Genomic DNA, 15,370 nt, shown 5'->3' with positions numbered 1-15,370 from the left:
TTTTTGGGTCACACCCGGTGATGAACAGGGGTTACTCCTGGCTCTTCACTCAGGAATTACCCCTGATGGTGCCCAGGGGACCATATGGGATGCTGGGATTAGAACCCGAGTCGGCCGCGTGCAAGGCAAATGCCCTACCCGCTGTGCTATCGCTCCAGCCCCAAGAAATTTATGTTAAAACATTTGAAAGTTACGCTTGATGGGGCTGTGACCCGCAGCTGAAGGAGCAAGGCTCTACATGAGAAGGGATTGTCACCCCGGTCTCTCCCTCTATACTAGGCAGGGCTGACTCTGACTCCTTCTCTGTTATTCATCTCTGCTGAGTTCTTTCCTCACTGCCTTATGCCCTATTAGCTTTAAACTCAGACCCTGTGTGGCTCTGACCACAAACTTTAGGTTCTGTCTGAGGGAAATGCAATTTTTGTTGTTGTTGAATCACCATGAGATACAGTTATAAAGCTTTCATATTTGAGTTTCAATCATACAATGATCAGAAACCCATCCCTCCACCAGTGCACATTCTCCACCACCAATGTCCCCAGTAAACCCCCCTTTCCAGCCCTCCCCCTGCCCCCATGGCAGACAATTTCCCCCATACTCTCTCTACTTTTGGGCATATGGTTTTCAATACAGACACTGAGAGGTTAGTACATTTGGTCCTTTATATTTCAGCACACATCTCCCATCCCAAACAATTCCTCCAACCGTCATTGTCTTAGTGATCCCTTCTCTATTCTAGCTGCCTTATCCCCCAGCTCATGAGACAGGCTTCCAACTATGGGGCGATATTCCTGGCCCTTGTTTCTACTGCCCTTCAGTGTTAGTCTCATATTATGTTATTTTGTATTCCACAAATGAGTGCAGTCCTTCTATGTCTGTCCCTCTCTTTCTGACTCATTTCACTTAGCATGATACTCTCCATGTCCATCCACTTATACACAAATTTCATGACTTCCTCTCTCCTAACATCTGCATAGCATTCCATTGTGTGGATGTACCAAAGTTTCTTTTTTGCTTTCTTTTGGGTCACAAAACAAGGTGCTGCACAGGGGTTACTCCTGGCTCATGCACTCAGAAATTACCCCTGGAGGTGCTCGGGAGGCCATATGGGATGGTGGGAATCAAACCTGGGTTGGCTGAGTGCAAGACAAATGCCCTACCTGCTGTGCTATTGCTCCAGCACCAATCAAAGTCTCTTTAACCAGTTGTCTGTTCTTGGGGCCTGGGTCCAAATCCTGACTCAGCTTCTTCGAAAGTGTGACCACACACAAACTACTTAACCTCTCTGTGCTACCTCCTGAATATACTTATTTGTGAGACAGGAGTAGTACCACAACTTTGCTGGGCTCGTGGGATGATACATTTAGGACTGAGAGTCCTTACAGCAGTGCCCGGCAAACAGAAAAAGCCGCATGTTGCTAAGTCAATCGCAGCTTGGACTGTGGGTGGTGGGACAGACCTTCTGTACCTGCACCTGCCCACGTGAGGTGCAAGATCACAGGCTTTATACATGTCCCTCCAGTCCTCCTTTCCCCCTGCCTCAACTTCTCCCTACCACCCTCTTCTTGCTCCTTCTTCCTCCAGGGACACTGGAGCCTCTCTGTGGTTGCTGGAGTCTGGGACTGCCAGGACACAGGGCAATGCCTCCTCTCCTGAAGCATAAAAAGACAGAAGAATGTCTTGACCCCACAGATATTTGCTGTGGAAAAATTGTAGCAATAAGCTAGAGAATCAGCTGGTAATCGCTATAACTGGATTAACAGTAACTTTCTTGCTAAGGAACCTGGATTGACTGGGACTAAATTAGGACCGCTCAACACCAGGTCTGGGAAGTGAGCTCATTAGAGGGTATAACGGGGATCTATCACGGGCTAACAGTGATGCATTTTTGGTGTTTGCTGTTTCAGTAACTCTGTCTGTTGTCCTCAGCACTTTGCACTTTCCCCTCTATGCCTCTGTATCTGTCATTAACACAATAGGAGCAGAAATACTGACACTGGCCTTTCTTTCTCTTCCAGCTAAGTGAAAAGCAAGAATAGTCACTATTAATTGAACTATACTCCAGTCTTAGCCCTTTTTCTAAATTATTGGCTCCCATTACCACAAAGGACCCTCAGAGCTGGCTTCTGAGCACCCAGATCCTTCCTCCCAAGGGTTGAGAACATAGCCTTGATGCCTTCACTGAAGTATTGGGGAGTTAAGTGAGAGTGGCCAGAGTTTGCTGCAACCTGGAGCAGAGGGCATCTGCTTTCTTTTTCCTGCAATGCCGTAGGTTAAGTGTAGAATGAGGAGCCTGCAATGAAAGACATGATTCTGTGTGATGTATCCACCTTCAGTGGGCATTGAAATCCTCCCAGGCCTGGTTAAATCAAGAACACTGAGTCCAGTTGTGCCACGGCGTATGCATGACAACAGGCTCACTGAATATAAGGTTATATGATTTTTAGTGTTGGTCAATTTTTATGATATAAATAAGCACCCTCTTCCCCTGGATGATTTCCTGATGCCATCGAACATGGGTCTGGGAAGACATGCTCCCTCGGGACTGCACACACAGATACAGTGGAGGTCAAATATGCATACCTACACTCATCATAGTATTATTTACTATAGCCAAGACCTGGAAAAAACGATGGATGGGTGGATAAAGAAACTGTGATACACAGACAGTGGAGTACTACTCAGCTATAAGAAAAGGTGGATTCTTGCAGTTTGCTGCAACTCGGATGGAATTGGAAGAGATCATGCTAAGTGAAGTGAGGCAGGAAGGTAAAGACATTACCCAATGACTGCCCTCATATGCAGTGCATAAAAAATAAATAAAAGCAAGAGATCAGGCAATCCCCAGTGGAAATATCCTGGGTTATGGCAATAGGACTGAAGATGCTAAGGGAAAGGAAAAGAGGAAGGGGCCTTGGGATAATGCTGGAGGGAATCTTGGCACTTTGGTACAGCAGAACAGCAAATATAAAATTACTGTAAATTATGGTACCATAGTAAAACATTAATACTGGAGGTCAGTAACCTCAAGAGCTTGAGCAACTGTTGGTGAAGCCAGATAATAGTAAGTTTGCAAACTAATTTTTATTGTGTTTAATATGACTTATTCAATTATAGTTTGGATGGTTTACTATCTAATAACCAAAGTGTTTAACAACCGGCCAGCAAGCATAGTACTGATGGCTTCATCCTGAAGTTTCTGAATCTTTAGGTCTAGGCAAAGGAGGAAAATTTTCATGTTTTCTTTTAACAGGGGTGAAGGGAGCTAATTAGAGCCACACCTGGCAGTGTTCTGGGTCTATTCCTGGTTTTGTGCTCAGGGGTCACTCATGGTGATGCTCAGGTGACCACATGCCTTAATCTCTGTATTGTCTCTCTGAGATTTTCTAACCAGTTTTCTGATGCCATTTGCTCTTAGGAATATTCTTTGAGAACCACTGTCCAGGACTGCAGAAGCAGGTAAGGTACTTGCTTTGTACAAGGCCAACCTGGGTTCTGTCCCTATCACCCGACAGCCCCCTCTGCACCTCAAGGAGTGATCCTTAAGCACCATTGGGTGTGGCCCCCAAAACAAGCACACTTCAAAAAGAAAGGAAAAGTAGCTGAAGGAAGGTATTCTCTCATCCATGTACTTTGCACCTCAGTTTCTTCATGTGCAAAATGAAGGTTAAACAGCCTACGCTATGAAGGTGTTGTAAGGATTAAATGATCTTGTATTTCCCTTCTGCTGCTGGAGGTATATATGTTAGATGTGCATGGGTTGCAAAGACAAGGAATATGCCCAGAGCTTGAAAGTAGATGGCATCCCAGGGTTCTCGTGGGCATGAGAGGTTCCAAAGTGCTTCATTAGCACTAACAAGTCAGATACTAACAAGTCAGATACTTGTTAGTGCCTAGAACTGCACAGGTAGGCCTCTGGGTACAGAAAGAGAGTAAGAAACTCCTGAGACACAATAGGTTCTTTTTTCCTATTGGGCAAATATTAGTGTTCTTCCCTCATGCCCGAGTGTCTGAGCACATGTGCATTTACTCCATTTTGCTATTTGCTCAAGCTGTATATTGAGGTCTGTCTTGAGAGGCTGTAGCTGACTTAACTCATCACTAGCTCCATAGAAATGAAGTCCATTATTGTAAGTGACTAACAGATAAAGAACATGCCATTCTGTCTGCACGCAGCTGGGCTCCACTCCCAGGCTTGTGGCTCTCTTACCATAGCTCCCTCCCCGGCCTTTGTGAATGTGCCAGTTTGAGAGTTTCCTTGGGAAGCAGGTGGAGGCTCTAGTCACAAGCTTCAGAAAGTCCTTTGCTCACACAACAACCTTCTGGGAGAGTCAGTCACAGCAGAAGGGCTTTGGGGAGAGAGTATATTTTTCACATTTTGTTCAAATTATAAGGTTTATTCAAAAGTCATAGTTTCCACTGTATATTAAATGCAAGCTCCAGCAATGCTGCAGGTGCAGAGTAAGCAGTCCAGTAATTAATCTTGGCTCCTTTTCATTTATCAAAACCCAGCAACGGGAAGCTCGGATTGCGGTACAACCCTCAGAAGCTGATGAAGATACTTAGACTCCAGACAGTCACTTATGGGAGATTCTGTATGTATTAATTATCTATGGCCACCTTAAACATTACCTCCAAATTTAGTAGCTTGTAACAATAATAGACATTTATTATATTAAAGAGTTTCTGGAGGTCAAGTATTTTCGGAGTAGCTTAGCTGGGTGATTTCTAGCTTGATTTTTTTTTTTTCTGAAGCCATTTCAAGCTGTGGAGTGGAATTACAGACATGTGAAAAGTTGAGTGAGGCCAGAGAATATGTTCTCAAAGGGGTTCTCTCAATGGATAATATTAAATAAAAGACTTAAATCAAGCTTCTTGAGATAAAATGAACATTCTGTGAATGGAAAATACAATAAATGGGATTAACTGCAGATATAATGTGAGAGGACAGTAGAAATTCTTGAAAATTAAATAGAGGAAAAATAACTTAAAAGAAAGTACACAGCATCCGTGAGATGTGGGGCAACTATGCATAGTCAAATATACAGATGTCATTAGAATCTCTGAAAAAGGAGGAAGAGACTGAAAAATATTTGAAGACATAATGGTTAAAGCATTTCTAAATTTGTAAACCTGCTGATCTAAGAATTTTAAGGAAACTTATGCACAAGAAACATAAAGATAAGTCCATAAAGGCACAGCAGAATCAAAAGGTTCAAACCTAATGATAAAAAAATGTTCCCAGAGTAAACAATATACAATTCTGTTAAAAGAAGAAAAGGTAAGAATACTGTATGTTGCTTATTAAAACTATGTGAATTAGAACACAATGGAGCAACTGTCTCTAAAGTATTGAAAGAAAAATGTCAATCTTTCTTTTTCACAAAAAAACAGTGAAATCTCCCTTAAAAAATGAAGCCTAAATGAAGACCCTATAAGATATACAGAAACTGAAACAATGCGTCATAATAATCAGACTCTCTACTAGAACAGTTAGACGGGGCTGGAGAGATGAAACAGTGGGGAGGACACCTGCCTTGCACACAGCTGACCTGGGTTCCATCCCCCGCATGGCATTCCATATGGTTTCATGAGCCCCGCAGGAGTGATTCCTGAGTGCAGAGCCAGGACTAAGTCCTGAGCACAGCAGACTATGACCCAAAAAAGAGAGAAAAATAAAAACCAATGCTAGACTATCAGGCAAAAGGAAAATGCTATTAGTTAAAGATAGGATCTACCCAAAGGATCGAAAATTAATGGAGAAACAGGAAAGACTTGGTTCTAGTCAAGCATTTTGATATCTCTTACTGTAATTGTTGAACAAATGGATAAAATCAATAATGACATAGAGGACCTGAAAATACACTATAACCAGCTTGCCTAATTACTGCCACCCTCAACAATAGGCCACACACAGTACTGTCAAATGGCCATGAAACTTTCACAATGTTAGTCATCATCAATAAATGAAAAAATAACTCAAATGCACATATGTTCTAAGACTACAATGGAACCAAAATATCAGTTAGTAATAAAAAGTTCTCTGGAAAAATCCTCAGTATTTGGAGACAAATTAATCATTATATTTCCTAATAAGGCACAGGGCAAAGGAGAAATCTGAAAGAAAAATCAAAAAGTACTTTGAGGGCTGGAGTGATAGCACAGCGGGTAGGGCGTTTGCCTTGCACGCGGCCGACCCAGGTTCAAATCCCAGCATCCCATATGGTCCCCTGAGCACCGCCAGGGGTGATTCCTGAGTGCATGAGCCAGGAGTGACCCCTGTGCATTGCTGGGTGTGACCCAAAAAGCAAAAAAAAAAAAAAAAAAAAAAAAAAAAAAAAAGTACTTTGATTGTGAAAAAATGAAAATACATTTAAAAATCTTTGAGAGGAGGCTTTGGGGGCTCAACAATACCATTGAACGTTGACATTAGAAAATAAAAATTACTCAGGTCGATGACTTTAGCTAGCCCCTTCAGAAACTAAATGAAGAAGAGCAAATTGAAATAAAAAGGGACAGAGAGAGAAAAAAAATTAGAGTGGCTATAAATAAAATGGGCAATAGATCAAATTAAAAGTTAGTTCTTTGAGGAGATCAATAAAATTGATCAACCTGTGGCCAGACTAATAAAGAAAAAAAAAAGAAGTAAAGTGACCAGAAACTAGGAAAGTAACATGACTACAACTACTTCAGATATTAAAAGCCTCAAGGAATGTTAAGGAAAAACACTGTGACAGCAAATTCAACACTCTGGACAAGACAGACAAAAAGGTACAGACTACTGCAGCTCACTCAGAGAAAAATAGTTAAAACAGTTTGACTATATATAAAGAACTATAGCCTTATACTAGCAAAAACCTACTCTAAGGGAAGTTCCAGGTTCAGATGACTGCTCTAGTGAATTCTAGCAAATTTAAGTAAGAAATAATACCAGCACCATGCAAATTTCTTGAAAACAGAAATAGAAATATTTTCTAATGTATGAGAACATTATTACTCAAATACTAACCACCCAGAGACATTTCACGTAAAGGACATTATAGGCAAATAATCTCTTACTAATGTTGATGAAAAATTTTTAGTAGAATTTACTAAGGGCTTACTCACTCCTGGCTCTGTGCCTAGGGATCATTCCTTTTTGGGGTCAGGAGGCCATATGGAGCTCTGGGGATCAAACCCTGGTCAACAGCATGCAAGACAAGTGCCCTACCTGCTTCACTATTCCTCTAGCCCCTATTTATTTATTATTTATCTTTTTAAAAAATCATGTCACTTCTTATCTGTATCAGAAGTCATGCAGAACAATGAGTTCTGTGTTGCAAAAGAGGATTTATCCTTGGGGAAGGATGATTGGTGATGGGGATGGAGTTGGAAATTATGTCCATGAAAAAAAACCATTAACAGTATTATAAACCAAAGTGATTAATTAATTAATTTTTAAAAAGAGGATTTAGTTTCTGCATCTGTCATAGAGACCTGATCCACACATCAGGAACCCACAAGTCCCACGTAAATATGTAGAAATGGTGCTGAAAGTGGTCCCTTCCTGTGGCAGGGAGAGCAGCAAGGCAACTTTTTTTTTTTCTTTTTGGATCACACCTGGCGATGCACAGGGGTCACTCCTGGTTCTGCACTCAGGAATTATTCCTGGTGGTGCTCAGGGGACCATATGGGATGCTGGGAATCGAACCCGGGTCGGCCGCGTGCAAGGCAAAGGCCCTACCCGCTGTGCTATCTCTCCAGTCCCAGCAAGGCAACATTTTACCTTTTGCTCTGTAATGTTTACATCAAAAAGTGAAAATTGAGCCTAAAGGTTTTTTTTAAAAATGGAGAGGGGAGGGGCTGGAGCCTTAGTACAGCGGGTAGAGCTGTACCCGCTTAGAGAAGCACCAGGAGTGATTCCTGAGTGCAGAGCCAAGAGGCAGCCCTGAGCATCGCCGGGTGTGACCCAAAAAGCAAAAAACAAACAAAAAAACAACTGGAGAAGGGTAGACAGCTCACTAATCAGGCACTGTCCACTCTGAGTGGTGGGCTACAGTCATCTTTCTACCGCTGTTCTCCACCCCAACTACCACCCACAGCCTTCGGAGGGCCAGGCCAGCAAGCCCGATGTTTCCATCTGTCATCCTCAGGCAGAGGAGAGCGATCTCCTCCTCTCTCATCCCTTCTGCAAACACTGGGAGTTGCTGGCCTTTTCCAGTTTCCTTGAACTGAAACCCAGAGACAACCAAATCATTGGCACAAGTCAACCCATCTGCAGGAACAGCCCCTGAGCACAGGGTGTGGCCCAAAGCACCACCCCCACCCCCAACAATGTCCTCCTATTTTCTGCCATGATTCCTCTAGAAACAGCTCACTGGACACTTGAAGACAGGAGGCCAAAGGCCTGAGGAATAAGAGGAATAAGAGGAACAACCAAAATAAAGATATCCTTATGTTCACCTGTGTCTCTCACACCCAGAGGTTGCCCAAGAAACAATCTATTTTATTTTGACAGGAGGGGCAACCCTCACCTGCCAAAATTACCCCAGAGGTGCTCAGGAGCTAGTCTAGGCTCTCCTCAGGAGTGGCTCGGTGGTGTTTGAGGGACCGACTGTATATGGTGCCCGGGATCCAACTGGGAGGCAGGACTCAAGGCAAACATTTCTCCAATCCCAACAGTGCTACATAAAGTCAGACGAAGGGGGGGGGCGATCATGCAAATGTCACAGGTGTTGTTCAGACAGGCTTAGTTCCAATCCTGAGACCTCTGCTTATCATCAGTAGACAAGTTCATGTTACTTGGCCTCAGTTTTCCTCTCTATTCAGTGGGGTTCTCTGGCAGTACCTGGAATGATGTGAGCACAGATTGGGCATGGAGTGAGTCTCTTGCTGGCACATAAGATGCCTGCAGAGAGTGGAGGTGCCATGGGGACAACTGGGGCTGAGATGGGGCTACCACAGTGCTACCAGGTGGGCCTCAGTTTCCATCTCCATCATGTAGGGATGAGGGAGAACTTCATGAGCTAATGCCCCGACAGCATCCAGTTCAGTGCTTTGCCTGGTAGAGTACGTGCTGGTGTGAGTTGTGAATAACTACGTTACTTTAAGGGAGCTGGGATATTTATAGACATTTAGAACATGGCTTTTATGAATTGAATATTAGTCACTTAGGTAGGAGTTAGGTAGTTCTTTCCATGGGTTGAGACCTGGTGCTCTTTGGCTTTTAAATGGGGCCACACCATCCTCTTTGCTCTAGGGCCACTTTGGGAGAGGTTGACCAGTGCATGTGGGTGGTGTTGCTCAGAGGCTACCAGGGTTAAACCAGACAGTGTTTGGGGGCCATGCAGTACTGGGGACCAAACTCAAGGTCTTTCAGATGCTGGGCATGTGTTCTGTTACTTACTTGAGCTATGCCCCTGGCCGACATTTGTTTTCTGTAACCTGTAATGCTGAGGATATTAACCTTTGTCTTTCATAAAGGTACGTCCAAGCTAGTGCTCTGCATGTGTTAGACTGCATATATATGGTCAAGTGTTCTAACTATGTGTTCGAGTTTATTTTGGACACTATGATTGTTTTTCTTTTCTGGGAACAACTTCCTTCCTCTTTAAAACCACGGCCTTTTTCACAAAATCAGGTATGATGCGAAGTCCAGAGCCTCAGGATGGGGAAGGGCAGAGTTCATCCTTTCTTGCTGGGGTCGGCAGATCTTGGAGGGCCCAGGATGCCTGCCTGCATTTCTCCTACTCGTCTGAGTTTTGGGGTTCAAGATAAAGCTGAGCCTTTCACACTCTAATTTGGCTCTTCCTCCAATCCGATGAAGAACGGTCTGTCTCAGGAAGTTTTCGTCTTTTTGCCTTGTCTACAGAGAGACTGCCTGCTGAACTTCTGAAACGCTTCTTTGCAAGGAGCATGATAAAGTTTCCCACCAGCAGTATCTTAGAAAAGGGTAGGCACATTTTCAAAAGCAATCACTCAGTGTCTCTTATCTCCTATAATTCTGACTGTGGCCTCAGATCAATCTTAAAATGCTTTAGCCATCTGACACCCAACCAGGAACCGAACCACTCCAAATGTTAAATAAATAACACAGATCAGGATCAAATTCAGTGCCAAGTGGGGAAGGAGCCTCCCCTTTCTTATCACACTAGTCTGCAACCAAGACCCATTACTGTCCAAAAGGCAGGTATTAAAAAGAGAAAGTAACTTCAAAGCTGAAGACAAATTGCTTCTTGGTGGAAGTTTCCCTTTCCTCTCTGTGGAATTGAGATGAATCACTGGATTGGCTTCTTTGAGCAGGTCAGAAAGCTTCTCCCAACAGATATCAGAGTGATACTTCTCTTAGGTGGCCCCGAAGGCCCTTGGTGTGTGTCACATATCTGTAAAACTGGCTTCACCACTGCATCTATGCCTAGTGTCCCTAGAGACCATGTCACGTAAGAGTTCAACCTTAAGGGCAGAGCGTCGGAGGCTTGGTACGTGCTTTGTATAAAACGAGGACTCTGGGATCTGAGCAGCCATTCACTGTGGCTTCCTACTTCTCCCCATCCTGGCCACCCCTCTGGAAGTCCTCATCCACAAGCTCACCTAGTTTGGACCTGAGTTCCCAGCTGGCACCCAAAGGTGAGCCTGGGATCTGGGACCGACATGTATACCTATGCCTGGAAATCAGGAGGGCTGGCATTTCTCGGGGGTGGGTTTTCCCTGCAGGGAATTTTGTGCTACTCCAGGCTCTTGATCCTGTGCCCCTCAACTGCAACACATCATTCCTGGAGGTCAACCCTTTGAGAAGTTTCCAGCGACCTCTCACTGGACTTGAAGAAGACCAGGAGTGGGGCTGTGCCACGATCCAGCACTGAGATACCTCCACAGGCCATATTCCAACACAGCTGCCTTGGCCTTAGCCTCTCTCGTCCTGTGTGTGTCGTTACTGCGGATGTTCCAATGCCTATGATTGTGTTCATGATGGCTAGAGGCAATTCCATGTTGGAGAGTGTGTGAAGCCAGTCCACATGGCATTGAGTTCCCTGCCTCACCGCCTTGTGGCAGGCCCAGCACTGGGGTACCCTGTAGCTTTCTAGGGATATGGGGGCATGTCTCCAGTGGAGGAGGATGCTCACACAAGATGGTGTGGAAGTTGGTAGGGTTCTGGCTTGGTGGGGTGGGGCAGGAGTGATGCCATTCCTTTTTGGCTGATCCTTTAAATGCTGCAGTGTCCACTGAGGTATGGACTGAGAAGCAGTGACATCTACGTACAGTCATGCGCTCCACAGCCATGTTTCAATGAGGGGAAGGCTGCAGACTTCCACCAATAAGATAAAATTTATAAGATAAATAAGGAGAAGTGGAAAGAGGGACACACAGAAGGAGAGAGAGGAGAGAAAGAGAGAAAGAGAGAGACAGAGAGAATGGGGCTAAGGCATTTGCCTTGCATGAGGCTGATCTTGGCTCGATCCCTGCTACCACATGATTCCCCAAGTACTGCTAGAAGCAACCTTGAAGTACAGAGCTAGGAGTAGTCCCTACGGATTGCAAAGCATGGCTCAATTCTTTGCCCACGCCCCCAAAAAGGCTAAATAAGTACTGAGAGTATAAGGTGTGGCATGATGACTACAGCCCTACTATAAGGTACAGCATGACAGAGAGCAAAGTTGTTACAAGACTAAACCCTAAGTGTTTTCATCACAAAGATCTCCCCCTTTCTTCATATCTTCTTTCCCTTTTACTGCATCTTTTTCTTTTTGGGGGGGTCACACCCAGCGATGCTCAGGTGTTAATCCTAGCTCTGCACTCAGGAATTACTCCTTGTGGTGCTCAGGGGACCATATGAGATGCCAGTGATCAAACCTTGGCCACATGCAAGGCAAATGGCCTACCTGCTGTACTATCACTCTGGCCCTTTACTGTATCTTTATGAGAAGATGGATGACACTGTACTCAACTGCAGTGCTCACGTCAGCATATATGTGGGTCAAAGCATCATCTGTCTGCCTTGAATTTATACAGTGATATAGGTCAGTTGTTTCTCAATAAAACTGGAAAAAATTAAAATATCATCTGTGACTTCCCTCCTTGTCTCCTTCTTCCCCTGCTGGGTCTCTCCTGGAGGTCACATGTAGAGGAGATTTGTCATCAGGCCCACAGCGAACCTGGTGGCATTAAGTAGTGAATATTTATTGTGTTCAGGTGCTGAAACTTAGGAATGCTTTGATGGTTTATTTGAACTCATTAGGTATTAATGAAAGAAATATTTTTTCTTTTTGGGTCACACCCAGCGATGCTCAGGGGTTACTCCTGGCTCTTCACTCAGGAATTAATCAGGCAGTGCTTAGGAGGACCATATGGGATGCCGGGATTGAACCTGGGTCGGCTCTGTGCAAGGCAAATGCCCTACCTGCTGTACTATTGCTCCGACCCTCTGAAAGAAAATTAATTTCAGATTATTTTAAACTCAGTGACTCAGCTGGCCAAGGAAATGTTTTAAAACCATGATAATACGTAGTCATTTATATCAATTTTTATATCAGGGCATATCTCAAACAATGCTCAGAGAGCCCTAGGGGTTACTCCAGGCAATACTCAATCGAGCTGGATGGCTCAATGTTAGGGCCTAGAGCTGTGGTGCTGTGAGGGCCCAGTAGTGCCAGGGACCATGGGGCCTGACCACTGAGCTCTCTCCCAGCCCCCACAGAACTGTTTAAACATTGCAGTTCTACGTAGAAAAAGCATTTGAACTAATAATGGTTGTTCTCTTGCTCCTCTGATTGGATGTGGGCAGGGAAAGGCAGTGGAGCTTAGACCCACTGGCCTGTGAAACAGCACTGGGGGCAGGGACGGGGGGTGCAAGGGTGCTGTCTCACTCTCCTGGTCCAGGTGGTGAGCAGAGCATGGTGGTGGAAGGTCTGGGTTGAGGTCTGAATGGCAGCATCCATGGAATAGTCCTTCCCACCTGCCCTTGGACTGGAGCACTGGAAGGGGCCCATCAAGATGAAAGGGTATTGCCTGAGAGGGGCCATCTCTATGCCACTGGTCCCTGGCTGGATGCCCAGCTGGAGAGGGTTTCTCCTGGGCAGTGTGTTGTGTGTGTCTTGAAAATGGGACAATGATCCCTTGCTTCTAGTCTCATGGAACAAATGGGAGGCATTTTGCCTTCATCAAGTACCTGGAATTCTAGGTGGGAGAGTTAAGGGAGAGTTTGAGATAATTCTCCCTTGGGCCTATGGCTTGTGTAGGAGCCTTCAGAAAGACCCTAGCAAGCACATGTTCTGAGTTTCCTAGTGGGGAAGGGACGGTCAATGGCCACCCACTTGTTTCTAGGATTTTCTTTGATCCGAGACTGGGGAGAGGTTGGTACTGTTTGCCTCGCCTCCAGTGTACCCTGCTTAGGCCTGAAAATGCCTGATGGGGTTAGAACAGCCTCTTCTGTTCCGTCAGAACTGAGACCCTGGAAGAGCAGCTCTGCTTGCTCCCCTCCCACACCAAGGGGCCGCAGGGTCTCTTCACAGCCCAGGGTGGCTGTTCGTGACACGTCTCTGGGACTCACCAGTTTCCAACCTTCTCTTCCTGCAAGACTCACCCTGCGGGTTCAGTTGACCCTGAGCTGGAATTTGGAAATTTGGAACCTGGAAGCTGGAATTTTGGAAGCTGGAAATTGTTTCTGTCTGGAACGGACTCTCTGGGTTCCTGTGGATGCTGGGTCCAGGGGCTCATCTTCACTGGCAAGGCCCTCTTGTGGCAGGGAGTGGTTCTGCTTGTTGTTGTTTTTTTTCAATTATCTAAAAAATTTATTTATAGTGCAGCTAATTAAGCCGACCGTGCTCTCTGCCCTGAGGGCCCCGGTGTGCAATGGCTGCCAACAGCAAGTGGCTCCTGGGTAGTGTACACAGCCTATGGCTTGTACGGGCTGTGAGAAGGGACCCGGGAGACAGTCCTTAGCCCTGCTCCTTCCCGTCCGCTCTCACACTGGCCCCCAACTCAGGCTCCAAACAGGTATTCGGGGAGCCTTCGGAAAGCTTCAGGGCACAGTGGCCAGGGTCCACATTGGCCAGGTCATCATGTCCCTCTGCACCAAACTGCAGAACAAGGAGCATGTGATTGAAACTCTCCGTTGGGCCAAGTTCAAGTTCCCTGGTCGCCAGAAGATCCACATCTTCAAGAAGTGGGGTTTCACTAAGTTCAGTGCAGATGAGTTTGAAGACATGGTAGCGGAGAGAAGCGGCTCATCCCGGATGGCTGTGGTGTCAAATACATCCCCAACTGTGGGCCTCTGGACAAGTGGCGGCACTGCACTCCTGAGAGCTTTGGAGCTGTGCCCTCCAGTCCCTGTTCCCCGCCCCAGCACCCAAGCTCCCCATCCCACCCACCACAATAAAACCTGGTTCTTAATTAAAAAAATATTTATTTATTTTTTTATTGAATCACTGTAAGATAGTTATAAAGCTGTTCATAGTTTGGGTTTCAGTCATACAGTGTTCCAACACCCATCCTTCTACCAGTGTACATTTCCCACCCTCTGCCCCCTACCCCAGACTGCCTCTATGGCAGATACTTCTCTCTCTCTCTCTCTCTCTCTCTCTCTCTCTCTCTCTCTCCCTCTCTCTCTCTATCTCTCTTAACTTTTTTTTTTTTTGGTTTTTGGGTCACACCTGGCGATGCACAGGGGTTACTCCTGGCTCTGCACTCAGGAATTACTCCTGGCGGTGCTCAGGGGACCATATGGGATGCTGGGATTTGAACCTAGGTCGGCCGCGTGCAAGGCAAGCGCCCTACCCTCTGTGCTATCGCTCCAGCCCCTCTCTCTCTTAACTTTTGGGCATAACGGTTTGCCATACAGATACTGAGAGGTTATCATGCATGCTCCCTCACCCACTTTCAGCACACAATTTTTATCCAGAGTGATCATTTCCAACTATCTTTGTCATAGTGGTCTTTTCTCTATTCTAACTCCCTTCTGTTTATTGTTGCAAAGCCCTGCAACTAGAGTCTTATGATGAGGGTGTATGATATTCCTGTCAGAGGGACCACTGTGCTACTTAGTTGAAAACACTGTAGTCCAAGAAGCTCATAGAGATTCCTCTGTAGTTTCCGTGATGGCCTGCTGAGCTGACTGCAGCCAAGGGCACATGAGGCATTCAGCCAAGAAAGACAACTTATTCCTGTCCTCTAGCAAGGGTGTGGCTCATTCAGAAAGTGCACCTCATCATCCTCAACAAACTAGGCAAGAAGCTCCCTAGCCCAAATCATCTTCATTTTGCCTATGAACAGTAACTTGTTTTCTACAGATATTATTAAGAAGCCAGAATGCTCCCAAATATAATTACAAGTAAGTTAGGCTCATCTGAACAATGAGTAAAGTATGTTTCCTATGCTGCCTCAATGTCACTTGATT

General features: G+C 45.3%; 1 protein-coding gene, 1 non-coding gene and 2 pseudogenes across 5 annotated transcripts in view; 2 read left to right on the top strand and 2 right to left on the bottom strand.

The window, feature by feature from the left end:
• The window catches only part of ARHGAP22 (Rho GTPase activating protein 22), a 209,245-nt gene that overhangs the window by 111,213 nt on the left and 82,662 nt on the right, over positions 1 to 15,370 (bottom strand). The window lies entirely within an intron of this gene.
• Positions 7,266 to 7,383, bottom strand: LOC129399493 (small nucleolar RNA SNORA40; annotated as a pseudogene).
• On the top strand, positions 8,855 to 14,353 carry LOC105942959 (60S ribosomal protein L10-like; annotated as a pseudogene).
• On the top strand, positions 13,776 to 13,912 carry LOC129399466 (small nucleolar RNA SNORA70). Its single transcript, XR_008627106.1, has one exon. It is a non-coding gene; the product is annotated as a small nucleolar RNA SNORA70 (small nucleolar RNA).

Source organism: Sorex araneus, chromosome 11, assembly GCF_027595985.1.
Source record: "Sorex araneus isolate mSorAra2 chromosome 11, mSorAra2.pri, whole genome shotgun sequence".
Taxonomy (NCBI): Eukaryota; Metazoa; Chordata; class Mammalia; order Eulipotyphla; family Soricidae; genus Sorex; species Sorex araneus.
Note: the sequence above shows the minus strand (reverse complement) of the source record. Positions and strands in the feature narration are given on the sequence as shown.